The following is a 19,466-nucleotide window of genomic DNA, read 5'->3' as shown; positions in this document are numbered from 1 at the left end:
CGTGACTTTAATTAAGGAACAGCCCCAGACTGGGGTGGTATGGAAAACAATGCAAAACCATCTTCAGAGCTGCCATTAATGGGGCATGAACCCACCCTCTCCTGAATGCAAACTAACAGCTACAAGGATGTGAACTGCGCAGCCAACTCAATTGGTAAAAATGTAACACATATCATAATTTTTCTGGATCTTGATTACTTAGTATTCTATACAGTAATCAGTTACTGTTACTTCTATTAGGGAGTTTGGTGTTGATTGCTACCTTCAGGTGTGAAACAGAGAGGTTAATAGCTTATCTCAACATTAATTGAAGAAGGAAGAGAAATAGATCCAAATTCTTAAAAAGCAGATAAGGAAAAGAAAGGACCATGAGGAGAGTAGGAAAGAACTCCCTAGGCATTGTATACTAGACTTTCAGGGTTGAAAGAGATCAAGAAATAAGTAAGGGAAGTTGGATTGGAATGTAAACTGGACGTATTTGACACTAGTAAATTGAAGCGATGTAAGAATCGGCTGGAATTTCTTAATCTCTCCTGACTGCTGCCGAGGTCCAGCAGTACAATGCCTATAGCCCTGATGACGTTAAGAAGCAGTTCTGGAACAAGTGGCAGAATGTGAAGATGTAGAGTTTATCCCTTCCCTGTCTCCTTTCTGAAACTGAGAGAGTGTAATATGTTGAAAACACTCAATTTGCTTTTCCAATTTCTTTCTGGCACAACTCACTAACTAAATCAACATCAGAATGTGACCATAACTCCACAACACCAGTGTCAACAAAGGACTACATTACCCTTTCCTCCCCTTGCTACATGCCTCACAGCACACTAAAAACTAAACTAACTTATGTTACAAACCAGTATAACAATTGAAACGGTGCGCCGAATAGGGGTCTATCCACCAAAAACTGTATTATGAGTAAATTGCGAAAAACGTAGTTAAACCTAATTTAGGTAAAAATTGTGCCATTATGTGCAGATTGATAACTAGTATGTTGATTGAGACAATTAGACAGTCCACCAACTACGTTCAAAAGAAATTATTTATAACAAATACAAAAAATGTGGGAAAGGGATCTAAGTGGCTCACTTATTTTTACCCAAACAAGTACCGTTTATTGGGAACCAACCGATAGCTGCTCATACTGGCTGATTTAGATGTCATAGCGGATAGATACTCCAACGTGGGCTATTTTATGTACAAAAATGTTTTTATTTCTCCTCCTTTCATAAAAAGGTCACAATATATCAAAAACATTGACTATGTTCATGCTTGCATAAGTTTATTCAGAGCTAAAAACAACAAAAACACAAAGAATAATACAAAAATTACAATAAATACAGAATATAATGCCCAAAGAGGGTGTAAAATAGTAATCACTAAAATCATTAGACACAGTTCACATTTACAAAGACAAAATACCTTCATAGTAACTTCTATGTTCTGGCAAGATATACTGCAGCATGTCAGTCAAGTCTTTCTTTTCCTCTCTGAGGGGTAAGGGCATGTGATACGCCTTAGGTAGTTCCTCTGGTATAATTAGGGATTTCGTGATCGCATTCCTTTTTTTCAGTGAAACTAAGTGGTGTGAATTCCATGGCTCGAACACATTGTGAGTTTTACGCACACGTATGGAATTACAGTCATCTGCACTTAACTGAAGCCACATTACTGTAGTGATTTTGAGGTGTGGGTCTCTCTTTATCCCTTTTTCAACGTGTCCAAAATCAAAAAAGTCGTCTCTGCTCATCATTGTCATTTCAAAGGGATTTGATGGTCTCGCAGTGGCAAATATTTTCAATAGTTGAGTTGGAATTTGCACTGAACTCAAACAAAGTTTCCGTTCCAAGAGGGCAAAGTCCCTGTCGCACGGAAGAAATGAATGTCCCGATACAAGGAATTTTTGTTCAGCTGTAGTAAAATAGCCCAGTCGAATTAAGTAGAGCAGTAGAGACACAATCCGCCAGTTGTTGTTCTGTCCAACACATCTGTCGGACCAAAGGATTAATTTCCTTTCGGTATGAGGGGTAAGAATGGAGAAGTGAGACTTCACATATTTTAAGAGGCAGGATGCAACTTTGTTGGAACCTCTTTTTCCAATAGTCTCATTCCGTACGAACATATTCGCTCCACCTGTTCCTGCATTGTGAACAGCCATGTTGTAGCACGAATGCTGGCGTTGATAGAACATTGAACTGTGAGTGAGTTTAGGTAAAAATATAACTTGTTGCAGGTCAATGCACAGCACAATGACGTTCGAATTTTCCTTTGCATAAATTGTGTCATTTGCTAATGCTGTGTAGCCTTTCTCAGCCTTCCTATGATGGAGCTCACTCTCTCTGCATATCTTCTCCGTCTCCTCGGGTGTCTCAGCTGCAAGCTGTTTTACGTACAACTTATCACAGTACTTGCAAGTGTCCGATCTCGGCTGACCGAACTTGAGCTGAAAATTGTTGTGGAACACATTTCGGTAGAGCCAAAATTTTACTTTCTAGTCACTATGTTTTTCTAAAAATAGTTGGTAAATTGCTTTCAATGAAAAGTTTGGGCTGAGATATTCAGAGTTCCCAATATTCTTCCTGCGAGAATAATGGTTTTCATACGTTGGAAACGAGGCGATATGCTCCCGTATAAGTTGCTTATCGTCGTCTAATATTCGGTGTGGCCGATTTTTATGTAATCCCCATCCATCTTTTGGGCTGCATATTCCACTTTTCATTTTCTTCTGTAAGTTTTGTACACGTTTATGACTAACAGCATAAACGTCACACAATGTTTTCTGGCACACATGTAAACGCTTTCCATTTACAGAAATTGTATACATAGAGGTGGCACTTCGTCTGGATTCCTCAGCATCTGCCCCTGTTCTACGTTGAACTGGAACAAGTGACATGCATGCAATAAGGATTGCCGATTGCTGATCATAGCTCCTGGCATAGTACTCTCTAAAGAGATCGTCCTTCAGTGCAGGGGTGAGTATCACATCCATCATACCGGCATTTACATATTTTATTCTGTAACAATAAGACAGGAAAAATGTTTTAGCTTCGAAATATGCACTGTAAGAGCCATCTGTATACTATTATGTTTCTTAAGTAATGGAAAAAGTAACTGAAATATATTAGCGATTACATATAAACATACGCATGGAAATAAGTAGGCTATGATGAATAGAGCAATAGAAGAATTTACGCTTAATAATGTGTTGTCTTGTTCTACATAACCCTAACCCCATGGCACAACAGCCCTGAAGGGCCTTGGGTTACCAAGTAAGCGCTGCTCGTCCCGAAGGCCTGCAGATTACGACGTGTCATGTGGTCAGTACAAGGAATCCTCTCGGCCGTTATTCTTGGCTTTCTAGACCGGGGTAGCTATCTCACCGTCAGAGAGCTCCTCAATTCTAATCACGTAGACTGAGTGGACCTCGAATCAGCCCTCAGATCCAGGTAAACATCCTTGACCTGGCAGGGAATCGAACCTGGGGCTTCCGGGTATGAGTTAGGCACGCTACCCCTATACCACGGGGCCGGCCCTGTTCTAAATAGTCATAGAGAAATAATGCCTTTGTTAACAAAATTCTATCTCTAATTTCCAATAAGCATACACGAAACTCTTTTTAAAATTGGTTGGGATCAGGAGTTACGAAGAAATCGGCCATGGCCTGTTCGAAGGGGACTATCCACGCAGTTGCCTGTGAAACACGGTAAACCACGAGCGCGGTAAATGGCGGCACTAGTCACTGAAAGCTTGAAAAATCGTACTCGATACACTGACCAACTCCATTCCATACATATAGATCTCTATTCCATGCAAGCATACTCACCGGTTCTGGTGCTTTCCTCCCTGGAACTGCGACACCTTTCCTTGAAGTATATGCCAATCCAGCATCCCTAAGATGTTTGCGCTTGACGTCCTTCCATTCATTCACATTACGTTTGCGTTTCTTAGTTGAATTTTCATGTTTTAATGCACTCGTCACAAGCAAAGAACTATGCTCCGCCATCTTGGACTGAAGTTAGATCCCTTTTCCGCGCGAGACAGATGTTGTCTTGTCTTGTCTTGTCTTGCGGATATTTATTTGGGATTCAAAAGACTCTTTCCCAGTAACAAGATCAGTAATATATTACACTTATATCACAAAAACACACGTTTACAACACAATTGCCCGATTTTAGCATGATCACACGTAGATAGATGCACTTAAAGAAGAAAAATTATATCGGGTATGAGGAGGTTCATGGAGGTAGTACATTCGGTACTGAGCAAGGACACAAAGAACTTAGTAAACTGGAGTAGGAGTAACGTGTTACACTGTACAAGATCGGAAAATAAGAAGAACCTTGAGACAATATCTACTGTCCGCACACTTTATCTTGATGCATTTGTGTACGGGGTGAGCTTGCTTGCTTGCTTGCTGATGCTTATTGGGCTGTGTCTACGACATTTCACCCAGTCAATACTCGCTTACGCATGTAAACACACTAGTCTAAATGAAAACACTTCAATTCAATAATTGATGCCTGAACTTGCAAGTAGAAAAACACAAAACACGAAACTTCACTATATCACATAACTACCCCATTTTGCTAGTATAGACTGTTGTCATACGGGAAACTTCCAATCTTGCAATCACACTGCGTTTAAAGCGTCACCCACACGAAGAATCCAAAATAGCACTCACAAGTAATACACTAATGATATGAGGAATCACTCAATTGGAACCTGAGAAAGCATGAGTAATTCTCACTGGATATTATAGACAAAATTATAACACGATCTTGGCTTCATCTAGAAACAAATTTAGCACTCTAATAATCTCTTCTGTAGGATTACAGAGCAAACAAGAAACACTGGTAGGAAAAACCTGCTTAAGTCGCTGGAGGTTAGCCATAAGTTTTTTACGTTGGTTAGCATACAAAGAACATTCAAAGAGGATGTGATTAGAATCGCCATTACGGATATCTGTACCACACAAACAGTTGGTATCTTGCGTTAAATGGAACCTTGATCGATATTGTGGTGTGAGGGCATGATTAAACCGTAACCGAATGATGTTAATAATATGTCGTCTAGTATAAGATCCTCGTATAAACCAAGGTTTAACTAAAAGGCTTGGTTGTAAATGATAATAAAATTTACCTTTGACTTGTGCAGTTTGTCGGAAGAAATTCTGCCAGTCTGAACGTCCCTCCTGTCGAAAAATAACTACATAATCAGAAGCTGGAACCATATTGTTAGTATTCGGAACAGGAAGACGAGAAGCTTGTTTTGCAAAACAGTCTGCTTTTTCATTACCGGCGATACCCACGTGACCTGGTACCCATACTAAAGTTATGGAAATACCGACATTGTCAAGCATATAAAGGATACTCTTGACATTGTAAATATACCAATTATAGGATAACTCATCAGAAACCAAAGATTGTAATGCACTCAGCGAATCCGTATAGATTGTAGCTCGCGTATATCCCTTTCGCTGAACAAAAAGTAAGGCTTGCTGTATGGCAAATAGCTCCGCCGTAAAAATCGAACAGACACTAGGCAAACCATATTGTTCACTAAAATTTAGAGAAGGTATATAATAAGCGGAACCGACTCCATTAATGTTCTTTGCCCCATCTGTAAAAATGTTTATGCTTCGTGGAATATGAGAAAATTTCACTCGTTTAACTGGACATATCTCGATCCCCTGCAGACAAGGAAATGTAGTAGAGCCATTACGCATAGGCCAAATGATTTGAGGCTTAAAATGAGAAACCGGATAGGGTAAAGTATAGGGTAGTAAAGTAGCACTGTGTATTAAGGTACACTGCTTCGACTTTAATGTATTAAATGCATGAAACAATGCAGGCAATCTGCTTAAACCCTGGCGCCTAACTGAATAATACTCCGAGAGTAACTGTAACTTCGGAATTAGAGGATGACTTGTGAATGAAAACTTTTTAAGTAAATATTTCGTTGCAAGTATTTTTCTACGTACTTGTAAGGGAGCTTCGCAGGCTTCAACGAGGAGGGCATTGGTAGGTGTGGATTTTAAAGCTCCAATACAGGATCGTATTGCTTGATATTGACAAGTGTTAAGAATATGTAAGTTAGTAGAAGATGCTACGTCGAAAAGATGTGATCCGTAATCCAATATCGTCCGAATAGTGGTTTTGTACAGAGATAGCACCACAACGGGATCTGCCCCCCATTGCCTACGGGTTACGGCCTGTATAACCTGAATATACCGTTCACTCTTCGAACGCAAATATAAAAAATGATGTTTCCATGTAAGTTTTTGATCGATAAATAACCCAAGATATTTATGGTGGCTAACCACTGGTATTTCATACTGATCAAAGGCAAGTGGCGATCGGTCATAGGTTCTGCGATGTGTAAATATCATTGCTCGACATTTCGCTATGGAAAGATTTAACCCATGGGCCTCTAACCATGTTCTAGCTTCATAAAGCGCGAGACTAATATGTTGTCTACAGAGCTGTAAATCTTCGTGTGTACAATAAATCAAAAAATCATCAGCATACGCCTGTATGCGAGCATGACGTAAAATGACCGTTTCAAAATCTTTCATAAAAAGAGCGAAAAGAATACCACTCAGAATATCGCCCTGAGGCAACCCATTACTTACCTGCCGGGGCTGGAGTGTACAAGGCGTCGATTTAAATCGTAGTGTTCGATAAGTCAGAAGTTGTCGGAGAATGCTAATAAATCCCTCAGGAATCTTAAGAGTTGCAAGTTTTTCCCATAAGATGTGCAAAGGTACGGAATCATAAGCCCGTTGAATATCAAGAAAAACCGCTATGGTACTATGTTTTCTATGACGAGCTAAAAGTAAATCGATAACAAAACTATTAAATGCATCAGATGTACTGCGTCCCTTAAAAAAGGCATATTGATATCGAGGCGTCAAGTTATAGTATTCTAATACCCATAGGATTCTTCGAAGTAAGATCTTTAGAAACACTTTACGGATGCACGAACCGAGGACTATACCGCGATAATTACTTACCTCTGTGGGTAACTGCTTGTTTTTAAGAATGGGGATTAGGAAAAATTCATTCCAACTAACAGGTGTACTGTGATTGCGAAAAATATCATTATACCTATTTAGTAATACCTTCTTTGCGCGAATAGGTAGTAATTGGAGCATTTGATAGGAAACATTATCTGGACCTGGGGAAGAATTTGAGCATGAGCGGAGTACTGCTTCTAATTCCTGATAGTCGCAGGGTTGTAGCAATACGGAAAAACGTGTGTCTAGTGGGTCTTGGTAAGGAACATACTGTGGCACTACAAAATCTGGCGCTTCTCTAACAAGAAAATCTGATAAAACTTGACCTGGGATGGTCTTGGCAGGGGAGTGCTGCGTCACTCTTGTGATTGCCCTGATGGCATTCCACAAGTCTGCAATCGGAACCTGGCGCGTGAAGGACGATATAAACTCCCTCCAAGCGTCACGCCGTTTTTGATGGAAAAGTCGGCGGGTTTGTGCCATGTGTCGTTTGAGCCGGAAGTAATGCTCAGGTGTTGCGTGCTGCCTATATTGTCGAAACAGTACTTTACGAGTTTGAATCTTCAAATGGCATTCTTCATCCCACCACTTAACATGCACAGGTTTTCTAGAAGATAAAGGAGGTGAAGCGCTGATGGGGTGATGAAGGTTAATATAAGCTGTTAAAATCTGCATTAAAGTTTGATATGAAAAAGTATTTACCGGTATTTTTTGTAACGCGTCCTCAATGTAGGCAGTATATATTTGTGGTTTAAAACTCCTTAAAGATCGAATCATGTTATGTGAAACAGTGTGGGGGGGTGGAGAAAAAGGTCTGCCTACTCCATAAGTAATAACAATAGGGAAATGATCACTGGAATAAGTATCACTCAAAGTATGCCATGTAGCGATAGACACCATATTTCGCTTACACAATGTTAAATCTACTGCGCTAGGAGGGGCAGAAGGCGCAGTCAAACGCGTAGGAGAGCCATCATTCAAAATAGCGAAAGCATGGTTATTTACTTCATTAAGGAACTGTGTACCTTGAAGGGTATCCAAATGTCCTCCCCACAGGGTGTGATGAAGATTAAAGTCCCCAAAGATAAAAACATATGGTTCGGTAGTAAATTGTTGAAAGAATTGGTTCCATTGTCTCTCAGTAATGGAAAATTCAGGAGGACAGTAGATATTCACAAGTAAAAAATGCATATAATATAATCCTATAACATATGTATGGGGTATGGCCTGAATGTTCAAATGGATGCTATATGTCACGGATGAGTGGACCAAAAAGGCAACCCCCCCGTAACCGGGTCCATCATTACGTAAAACTGTGTAATTTGGATACTTGATGCGAGTCTCTAGATGAAACCAAGTTTCTTGTATAGCTACGAAGTGAGGTACTGTTTCCTGTATTAATTTATATAGCTCATGACGCTTGTTCATGAGACTTCTAGCATTCCATTGAGTGATTCTGATCATAGAATTGAATAAAATTACAAATCCTGTCCCTTAACTGGAATACATTATGCGCTAACGCGGGGTGATCACCCAATAATTGTACTAATTGCTGAATAGATTGATAAAGACCACTTTGAAGATGTTCTCTTTGCCTATGAAATGACGAAAGTGGCTGCGCCATGGATGCGCTACTCGTGGCAACAGGTTCGTCAAAAGGTGCCTCCGTCCGACGGTTTGCGCCGCCGTAAACAGGTGTAAGTCTTGAAGCCGCCATCTCCATGCGGGGAAGCTCGCGAACCAAATTTTGGTAACCTTCCTTATCATATCCTGGGGCTGGTGCTGGTCTCGGGGATTTTAAAATTACTTGAGTGAATTTCCTCTTACGGGGATTCGACTGTGTAGGAGTCTGCCCCTCCCCATTTAAAGGGGGAAAATTTTGAGAAGTGTCCACTAGATTATATTCCCTAGGTTGGACTTTTTGAACAGCGTCCTTGAAAGATAAATTCTGGTGGCTCATTATCTTTTTAATGTGGACCTGCTGTTGGTGCGTTGGACAATCCACATTGCCAGTTGAATGGGAACCGCGACAATGCACACATTGAAAGAAAGTTTCAGTACAGTTCGCCGTAGTATGGTGCAATGCACATTTCCCACACCTGGGACTTGTTGCTCTGCAATGCTTATCAACGTGCCCGTACCGCTGGCATTTTTTGCAGATGATGGGAGCAAAAACATATGGCTCCACCTCTAAATGCACTTGATATAAAGACACGTACTGTGGAAGTTTCTGTGCACGAAAAACCACTTTGATAGATCCAGTAGGTACATACTGTGTGCCTTCTTCGTTAACAACTCGACGGTTCAAACGTTTTACAGATTTTATTGTAGCAGGAGACTTCAAGTGCTTTAATATGGCATCCTCAGTCAAGGTCTTCTCTACTCCCCTGATGACTCCTACCCGCAATACATTAGAGCTAGGTATGTATGCCCGTAACTGCAGCTCAACTAATATAGGGTGTTTCAAAAATGAATTTGCCTGTACAGCATAGACAAATTCTATTTGTACCCTATTGCGTCCCTTGCGGGCCACTGATTTTATGCCTGGAATATTGTTCTCATAGAAAGTCCTACCTAGGGTCATAGGATGCATGTTACCGACATTGCCTGATGCTGTGGACTCCACAAAAATAATGAAAGGTCCATAATGAGTACTAGGATAAAGTTCCTGCGACTCAGTCTTCGAATTCGAAGTAGCAGTCTCTTTATTCACTACCTCAATGGGTGTATTAGGTGTACTCACTGTACTACTATTCTCACTTAGACTATCATCCTCATCCTGTTCCATTTGAACTGTCTCTTCCCGAGCAACTTTGAGGGTTGAAGGATCAGGAGACTCCTCACCACCACTTTGCTCCCCCATAACTTACGTATTACACTCGCAAAAGCACTACTCTATACCGTCCACGCTACCTCCTCACAGCAACTGTCAACTCAACTGCACACGAGCACTGCTAAGAGGGAACTCTGTACGGGGTGAGGAGTATGTTCTGTTCGTGAAGGTTATTTGGGCTCGTTATTTCACCCAGACACTATACCGTATGATATTTGTACTAAATCGACACACGCACACTTTTTCAATAAAGTAGTACACCAATGGAGTTGACAATGTTTTCGAAGGACGAAGTACTTGAAGATTGAGGGAAGTAGACCATACAGCAGACTCACAAAATGGGTTCAAAGCGCGGAAAGTAGATCAAGAAAGGATGTATCACCTAGACAATTAAGAGTGAGGAATTACGTATACAAGACTAGGAGTTATAGGAAAAGCACAGGGACACAAGGTATAGTAATCTTCACGCTAGAGTGGCCGTCTCAGCGACTTCTACAATACATACACACCAGGCCAACATATAAGGGACAAACAGGAGAGGGCAGGGGAACGACGGAGGGGTGGATATATGTGAGAGTGTAGAACTTTGGACAGATGGAAAGAAATATCTGAGCAACGTATATGGGGGATGTAGGGAGGGTAAAGTGTCAGTGAAATCGTAAACAAAAGAGGAAGAGGGGCGACATTGTGTTGATATGAACATCAATAGTGTTTATTTTGTAGGCTCCTAGCATTCCATGGAAGGATGCGTACTACCATTATTAAAGATAAGGTGTAAACTTCCGCGAAGTTGACTAAGAACTGGTAAGATAGTGGGGTGATCGCCAAGTAGTTGAGTAAGCTGCATGAGAATGTGGAGAACACACTGATGAACATGTTCTCGCTGAGGAAGTGTAGTACCTGTTTGCGGATGCTGTGCGGGTTGCAGAGGCATTGACGGGCTCGATGTTGAGGGAGTGGGCTGACTGGGTTGAATGGGGTATTGAGAACTCAGAGATTGAGAGGGGTGCGAGGATGTAGTGGATTGCACTAGCTGGAGATATGCAGCTCTATCATAGCCGGGAGAAGGTTTAGGTGGCAAATCCTTAACAACCACTTGTGTGAATTTGCGTTTGCGAGGGGCGTCTGGTAATGGAGAAGGATGTTGAGAGGGTAGGGGAGGAAATTGGTGAACGTTATGATACTCCGAATAAGTAGGTGGAAATAGTCGAGCAGAAGCTTCTGAGAAGGAAATGTTATCAGTGCACATAAGTTTTTTGATTTCCACTTGCTTCTGATGAACAGCACAGTCTGATGAAACCGTTTCGTGTTCCTGATTGCAATGCACACATAACTTGACATTAGCAAGGCAGTCAGAGGTAGAATGGTTCATACCACAGGTGCGACAGCGAAAGTTAGTGGACTGGCAATTGCGGAGGGTGTGTCCATAACGCTGGCATTTGGAACAAATAATGGGGTAAAATATAAAGGGAGTGACTTCTAACATTACATGATAGATTGAAACATATTTGGGCAACGTTTTGGAGCAAAAAATAATCTTGATGGAGCCAGTAGGTAGATATACTGTCTGACCATCTTGGAGGGATTTACGGCGTAGGCGATGAACAGAATGAACTTTGACGTCACTCTGAAGTAAAGTAAGAATATCGGATTCAGTTAGATCTTTTTCAACACCGCGTATAATGCCTACGCGGAAGATATTTGAGTGAGGAATAAAGGCATGCAACTTTTGTGTCTCAAGGAACTTATTCTGCAGAAAGTCATTAGCATGATGAGGAGAGTGAAAGTTTACCTGAATCCTGTTACGGCCTTTATATTGGATGGATTTAATAGGAAATTTCCTTTCATGGAGTAGACGCCCTATAGCCATAGGGTGTAGATTGCCAATATTATTACCTTGTTTGGATGAAACAAAAACAAGATATGGTCCTGGGTGGTTTAATGGGTATAAATTACATGCACTAGTATTCGGAGGTTGAGCAGGAGGGGGAGGGTTAGGATTGCATTGAGTCGCAGTTTGCAACGAAGGGGTAGGAGTAGAATTAACATTCACGGTTGTATCCATTTTCACTACTTCTTCCCGTTCAACATTACTATTGGACGCGGGATGAAAGTCCCGAGTACCTCCACTATCAGAACTCATGCCACCACTGCACAATCACACGCAAGCTAGCACCGGAACGCACGAGTAAGTTCTAGAAATGTCAGACACCGAACACGAAACCTCGAACACAACGAAGCGTACAGGACGATGTCGCGGACGGGACTTTAGGGTGAGGAGTAAGGAGGGAGCTGTCCCGATATCGATAGTGCTGCCTGGTGCTGCCAACTGAATGAAAATGAAATCTGAATTGAATCGAGAAGATGATCGATCGATATGAAATTTCTAAACCGTTATCATCTTAAGCCAACAACTATGTCACATACACATTATATAACATTATAAAACATATCTCTCGATGCGAATCTTGTTCCTAGCATGAATTCTATACTTTGACTTTGATGTATAAACAACAACAGTACCAGTACGTAAAGTTTACGCCAGATGTCGCACAACGATGCTTAAGCGATTCATAGTTTGTGTTTCAGAGGTTGCCGGTATGAATCTCGAAGATCGCCGAGGTCGACCGATTCAGCACTAGGATGTAAATGCACCAAGATAAAGTGTGCGGATAGTACTCACCAGGGACATGTAGAAGTGCCACCTCACAAACATGTCGGAACAAAAACAACTGCAAAACTAAATCATAATTACAATTTGATGTGAGTGTTATCAAGGTACTCGTTTAAAATAGTAATGATCGTAGGCGATGGTTGGTGCAACAAAACTGAAAGTCGTGTAGGGAAAGATACTTGAACTTTGAGTAATTTCAGCATTAAAATGGTCTGGTGATGTGCAAATTGGGGGCAATGAAAAAACAGGTGGTCACTATCGCCCTCAGATTCTCCTCAGGAACAAGTTTTGTCGTTCGTAATGTGAAATCGAGTTAAATATACTGGGGTTAAGGCATGATTAAAACGTAGTCGGGTGATATTAGTAATGTGACGTCGTGTATACGTACCATTTGCAAACCACGGCAGTGTGGGAATACTCGGTTGAAGTTGATAGTAATATTGACCTTTCGTACGAGCAGATAATCGCCATTGTGTGCACCATGTGTGTTGAGCTGCAGTTTTGATATGTGGAAAGAAGTCGGGAATCGGAATTTTGATTTGTAATATATTCGCAGTATCTGCACTGGCGTCTTTCGCTGCTATATCGGCCATATCGTTGCCTGCGTGCCGATTATGCCCTTTAATCCATATTAGCGTTATAACAAAACCGGATGTTTCAAGTCGAAATAGAAGAGATTTGACTTCGTAGACATATGTATTTGTATGAGGGGCGAGTGAATGCAGAGCTTGTAAAACACTTTGGGAATCGCTGAATATATTTATTTTTTGGATTGCAACTGTTGAGCATATACAACGGCTTGGTATATGGCATATAATTCTGCTGTAAAAATAGTTAAATTATTAGGTAACGGATATTTAAAGCTAATGAGTAGTTGTGGATCGTAAAATGCTGCTCCGACTCCAGTATTTGATTTTGACCCATCGGTAAATAGGTGGTAATCTGGTGTAGTTATGGAACTTTTAAATTACTTATGAGCATATAATGTGGGATAAGGTGCAGACATTGATTGGATTGATGCATCAGAAGGGGCAATGATAATAGAAGGACGGAATGCTTGAATATCATAGTGGTATGAATAGAATTAATACGTGGTGTACGAAATATAGTCTCAGTAAGATGGTGGATTTCAGCATAAGCCATATATATGGCGGGATACCGATGATTGGGAGGAGGACGTTGTTGATAATATTCATATAATAATTTTAATTTAGGGACAATAAGGAAGTTCGTTCTACTAATATGTTTAAGTAGGAATTTTTTGGAAAGTTTTATCCTGCGGATGTACAGTGGTTCTTCCGTAGTTTCTACTAATAAAGCATTAGTTGGTGTTGTGCGGAGGGCACCCACACTGATACGTAGTGCTGAAAATTGGAGACGATCCAACGCTAATAAACTATGTTTAGAGGTTAAATCAATAATATGGGCGCTATAATCAAGTATGGACCGAATGGTTGCATGATATAGCTGGAGTGCTGACAAAGGGTCAGCACCCCATGCACGTTTCATTACCGTTCGTAAAATGGTGATATAACGATCAGATTTCCTAATGAGGTGTCGTATATGAGTTTGCCATGTGAGTTTTTGATCGATATATATTCCTAAATATAAGTGTTGGGAAACCAAGGGAATGCTATAGGTGTCAAAGTTAATAGGGCTTTTATCAAAGGTTCGTTTATGTGTAAAGATCATTGCTGCACATTTAGGTATAGAAAGGGAAAGTCCATAGGCCGTTAGCCACTGAAAGACTAAACTTAAAACCTGAGATATTTTGTCTCTACAAAGGTCAATGTGGGAGTCAGCACAATAAATAACATAATCATCCGCGTAAGCTAGAATACGGGCGTGTGGTAGCACAAGAGATTCGAGCTCTTTCATGTAAATAGCGAACAAAATTCCACTGAGTATCGATCCCTGTGGTAAACCTTGTGATGTGTAACAGCTATCAATTGTGTGTTGAGGAGATTTAATAGTTAACCGGCGGTTAGTAAATAGTTGATTTAAAATAGAAATGAATTGGAAGGGGATTCCAGCACTAAATAATTTCTCCTAGAGGATATGCAATAACACAGCATCATAGGCACCCTTAATATCCAAAAACACTGCTACGATAGATTGTTTCCGCCATTTTGCTAATAAGATGTCGAGTAAGAAAATAATGATAGGGTCTTGTGTACTATTACCCCGTCGAAAGGCAAACTGATACTTGGGTAATAATGAGTGATGCTCCAATACCCACGCCATTCGTTTCATAAGGATTTTACAAAAAACTTTGCGTATACATGATCCCAGAACTATGCCTCGGAAATTATCAGGTTCAGTAGGTCGTTTTGTTGGTTTCAGGATGGGTGTGATGAAAAACTCGTTCCATGATGCTGGTACATGTAATGTCTCGAAAATACTATTATAATATTTGAGTAAATGAATTTGGACATGGGGGGGTAAGGCCTTGAGCATTTGATAAGTAATTGCATCAGGTACTGGTGATGAGCTATTGACGGTACATAATACAGAGTGTAGTTCATTATATGTAATTGGATTCAAAAGGGAAATAAAAGAACAAGAGTTATTCTGTGAGGTGGGGAGAAAGAGTGGATTTACGGTAACAGGGGCAAGGGTGTATAAAACGTCTTCTAGAACTTGTCGCGGATAAGCAGAAGAAGTTTGGTATTGGAAAGTTCTCGTGATAATGCGGATCGCGTTCCAAAATTTCGTTGCTGGAAGCTGTGGAGTTAATTGAGAAAGAAAAGATTGCCAAGCTTTTCGCTTTTTGCATTAAAGACGAGTTTTGTTTTCGCGATATGGTTTCGCAATTGAAAATAATGCTGCTGCGTCATCGATTGGCGATATTGTTTGAATAATTGTTTGCGCTTATGAATAAGATCGTGACATTCTTTGTCCCACCATTTTAGGTCGTATTGCTGTGGGTGGGTCGTCACTTTTAATGGTCGGCACGGATGAAACATGTTTAAATATTGGGATAAATAAGGGAGTAAAAGGGAGAAGGAAAGAGGGGACTTATGTTTCTGCTGCAAGATATAATTGAGGTATGATTGGTAATTAGAAACATTGAAGTTTTTATAAGATCGGACGTTACTTATACAAGAGGGTGCCTGAAACTGGGAATGTGGTGGGTGAATACCATATGTGATGAGAATGGGGAAATGGTCACTAGTGTGCGTATCAGATAATGTATCCCAGGTGGTGACAGGGGCCATAGTGGTGCGGCAGAAAGTAAGGTCTACTGCGCTGGGTGGAGATCCAGGCGGAGTTAGACGGGTCGGGGAGCCGTCATTTAAAAGAAACAAATTCTGATGAGTTGAAATAGTAAGTAAGTTGGAACCTTTGATTGTATCTACCATACATCCCCATTCAGTGTGGTGGCAATTAAAATCACCGAGAAGAAAAAGATGCGGAAATGTGTCAAATTGTTGGATAAAATGCATCCATTGGTTCTGAGTAATGTAAATGTGGGGAGGGCAATAGATGTTGATGAAACAGGTGTTATGGTGTACTATTCCTACAGCATAAGTATGCGGGATGATGTAAAGAGAAATGTGTAACTGATAAGGAAGTATGTACACATGTGGCAACTCCATCAAAGCCGTTACCATCATGTCGGAAAACTTGATAACCTCGTAATCGAAAAATGATATGCGGTTGAAACCACGTTTCTTGTAAACAGATAAAATGAGCTCGTGTTTCATTCAGCAAAATTTGTAACTCATGTCTTTTAGAGGCGGCACTTCGACAATTCCATTGAAGTAAAGTAATCATGCTAGTATGTTCATGATAGAGTCTCGTAGCTTGTATAAGACATGATGAAGTTGAGGCTCGTGACCCATACTTTGAATTAACATTACCAGCAATTGCTGGATTTCTTGTTGTAGGTGTTCCTTGGAAGGAGGATAATGTATATCTTGAGGGGTTGCAGAGGGTTGCTGCCTAGCAGATGTGGGCGCACTTGAGGGATATGCTATTGACAGAGGTTGTTGCACGGCACTCGTTGATGGAATCGAATGTACTGGAACTGACTGTTCGTTTCGCAGAATGGCCATGTATCCTTGACGGTCGAAACCGGGTTCGGGTGTAGGAGGGGGAGATTGCATGATTACTTGGGTGAACTTGCGCTTACGCGGATTGGGAGTCGAAGGGGATGGGGGATTTGACGATAGAGGAGGGAACTGAAGGTCTTGTTGCTCGGAATGATAAATGGGGAGGGCGATTCGGGCTTTGGCTTCGGGAAAGGATATGTGTTCAGTACTCATTAATTTTTTAATGGTGACCTGATATTTGTGTTCTGGACAAATTGATGAACCTGTGACATGGTTTTTACAGTACGCACATTGCGCAAATTGCTCCGTACATGCCTGGGTTTCATGTAGTTGAGCACATTTCCCACAACGAGCATTTTTCGCTTGACATTGTCGAATAGTGTGGCCATATCGCTGGCATTTGCGGCAGCGAATGGGTGAAAAGATGTAGGGTTCAACTTCCATGTACACCTTATATAAGGCGACATGGGAAGGTAATGTTTGAGATCTGAAAACAATTTTTACTGAACCCGTAGGCAGATATTGGGTTTCCCCATCTTGGACGGCACGGCGATTAAGTCGTTGCACACTTTTCACTGGTGCCTCGGATTCCAGGTACTGTAATATGTCACCATTCGATAAACCCTTTTCAACTCCGCGAATAATGCCGACTCTTAACACTTGTGAGGATGGGATGTACGCTTTAATTTTGAGGGTTTCAAGCATAGGATTACTTAGAAATGCGTTTGCTTGAGAAGCCGTATGAAAGGTAACTTGTAGTCGATTACGTCCTTTACGTTGGATCGATTTTACATTGACTTTGGTTTCATAAAAACGGCGACCAAGTGCCATAGGATGTAAATTACCGATGTTTTGCTCGTTTATGGATTCAACAAACACAAAGAAAGGTCCATGATGAAATCGATTATAATATTCCGGTGTAGGAGCCACTTGGGGCGTCCCGGATAGATTGTTAGATTGTTCAGAATTAGAACGGTCTACCACTTCGGTATTACATCTCTGTACATCAGACTCAGTGGACTGAGAATCTTGCTGTCGTGTCGTATTACTGGATGAATTGGTTATGGGTTCTTCTTCCATACGTACTACGATTTCACGCTCCACTCGTAAGGAATTCCCAGTTACCGCCGACGTTCCTCCACTGTCGGTCTCCATTGCTTGGCACTCCCGCACCACACTCGAACGAAAACACAAGTGGTTACCACTACCGCGCACCTCTAACTCGCACAAGTAGAGTAGTGTACCGTATCATTGTCACTCCGTGACTCAGAGACAGATGTTCTCCACCCCCTAGCACAGCAACAAGTTCCGAATTCTTCCACTTGACTACGCTACTATGCAGAGATATCCATATAGATCTTTATTCCGATGAAATCTCACTTTTGGAAAAAATGTCGGTTAGATCCCTTTTTGGCGCATCGCTTCAATTGCAGACTATTCTGAAGAAGAAAACAGGGAATTTAAAATGTACCTGAAAAACTAATCTTGATGACTTAAAGAAAATTCTTCATAAAATATTGTATATTGATGAGCTGAAAATATCACTCACTATTCCATAAAAGTATTATATCAAACTATATATATATATAAAATAAGAGTTTTGTCTGTTTGTATGTTATTCTTTGTTAATGCTATTTCAAAGCAAATTCAATACTCTAAAAAGTTTGTCTTTCATGGGGTGAAATTTATATGTAATAACAGGCACTTCGCAAATGCAGACACATTCCTGTGTCTAGTCAGTGTTCAAAAATGATAGGTTATAGTATAGGACTACAAGTAAATACAATATATTCCTCCATATTCCCCAAATATTCTCAAGGTTACCATGTGTCTTAAAGTGTCCAGGGGTATTTCTACTGATTCTATAGAAACGAAGAGCTATACAAACAAAAGTTGTAGAACAAGCATATTGAGTATCTAAATTCAATTCAAAGCTAAGGAAATCTTATGCTCTATGTATTCTGAAAAATTCTGCAAGTAAGAAAACACTTCAGAGTGCTGTAGTAGGATCATATTTTTTAAATACAAAATTATGTTGCATGTTAGCCCACCAGATTTTTTAAGTACATAGGTTAAGAAATTGAAAAAAAGCCATTAGAATGATGAAGAGATGTAAAAGTATTATAGGTGTTCATGTGAGTCTTAATTCAAAGAGTTTATTATTCTCCCATTAATATGAGTAGGCCCTATGTACTCCTAAAACAATACTACAATATAAATGAAATAGCTTGTGACAACTCACTTCAGAGGTAGTGCAGTCAAGGAGGCTCTAGCAGAACTTACATGTCTTCCAAACAAATCCAGCAAGTGCTAAAAGGTTAAATTGTGTTAAAGAAATTTAAAAGTATGTCTGTATGAAATTGTGGGAAAGATATGGAAGTTAATGGGAATGGGAAGCGTTTGATGGACTTCTGTGCTAGTATGGGTTTAGCAGTTACGAATACATTCTTCAAGCATAAAGCTATTCACCACTACACATGGGAGGCTAGGGGTACCAGATCCATAATAGTCTACATCTTAATTTACTTCAAATTCAGGAAGTCTGTTAGGAATGTATGGGTTTTTCGGGGATTTTTTGATGATACAGACAACTATCTGATCTGTAGTGAACTAAGTATCTCTAGGCCTAGGATAGAGAAAGTGAAATCTGTCTGCGAACGAATAAGGGTAGAAAATCTCCAGGACGAGGAAATTAGACAGAAGAACATGGATATGATTAGTGCGAAGTTTCATACAGTGGACAGTAAGCAGGTTCAGGATATAGAAAGAGAATGGGTGGCATTTAAAGATGCTGCAGTAGAAACAGCAAGGAAATGCCTGGGAATGACTGTGTGTAAGGACGGGAAAAAGCGAACATCTTGATGGAATGATGAAGTGAGAGCAGCTTGTAAA

The 19,466-nt window shown here is 40.6% G+C and overlaps 1 protein-coding gene across 1 annotated transcript in view; it reads right to left on the bottom strand.

The window, feature by feature from the left end:
- LOC136877387 (putative leucine-rich repeat-containing protein DDB_G0290503) overlaps window positions 1-19,466 on the bottom strand; it is a 199,999-nt gene that overhangs the window by 168,508 nt on the left and 12,025 nt on the right. The gene's annotated exons all lie outside the window — the stretch shown is intronic.

Source organism: Anabrus simplex, chromosome 7 (genome assembly GCF_040414725.1).
Source record: "Anabrus simplex isolate iqAnaSimp1 chromosome 7, ASM4041472v1, whole genome shotgun sequence".
NCBI lineage: Eukaryota > Metazoa > Arthropoda > Insecta > Orthoptera > Tettigoniidae > Anabrus > Anabrus simplex.
The sequence above is the reverse complement of the archived record's forward strand: the minus strand, read 5'-3'. Positions and strand labels throughout refer to the sequence as shown.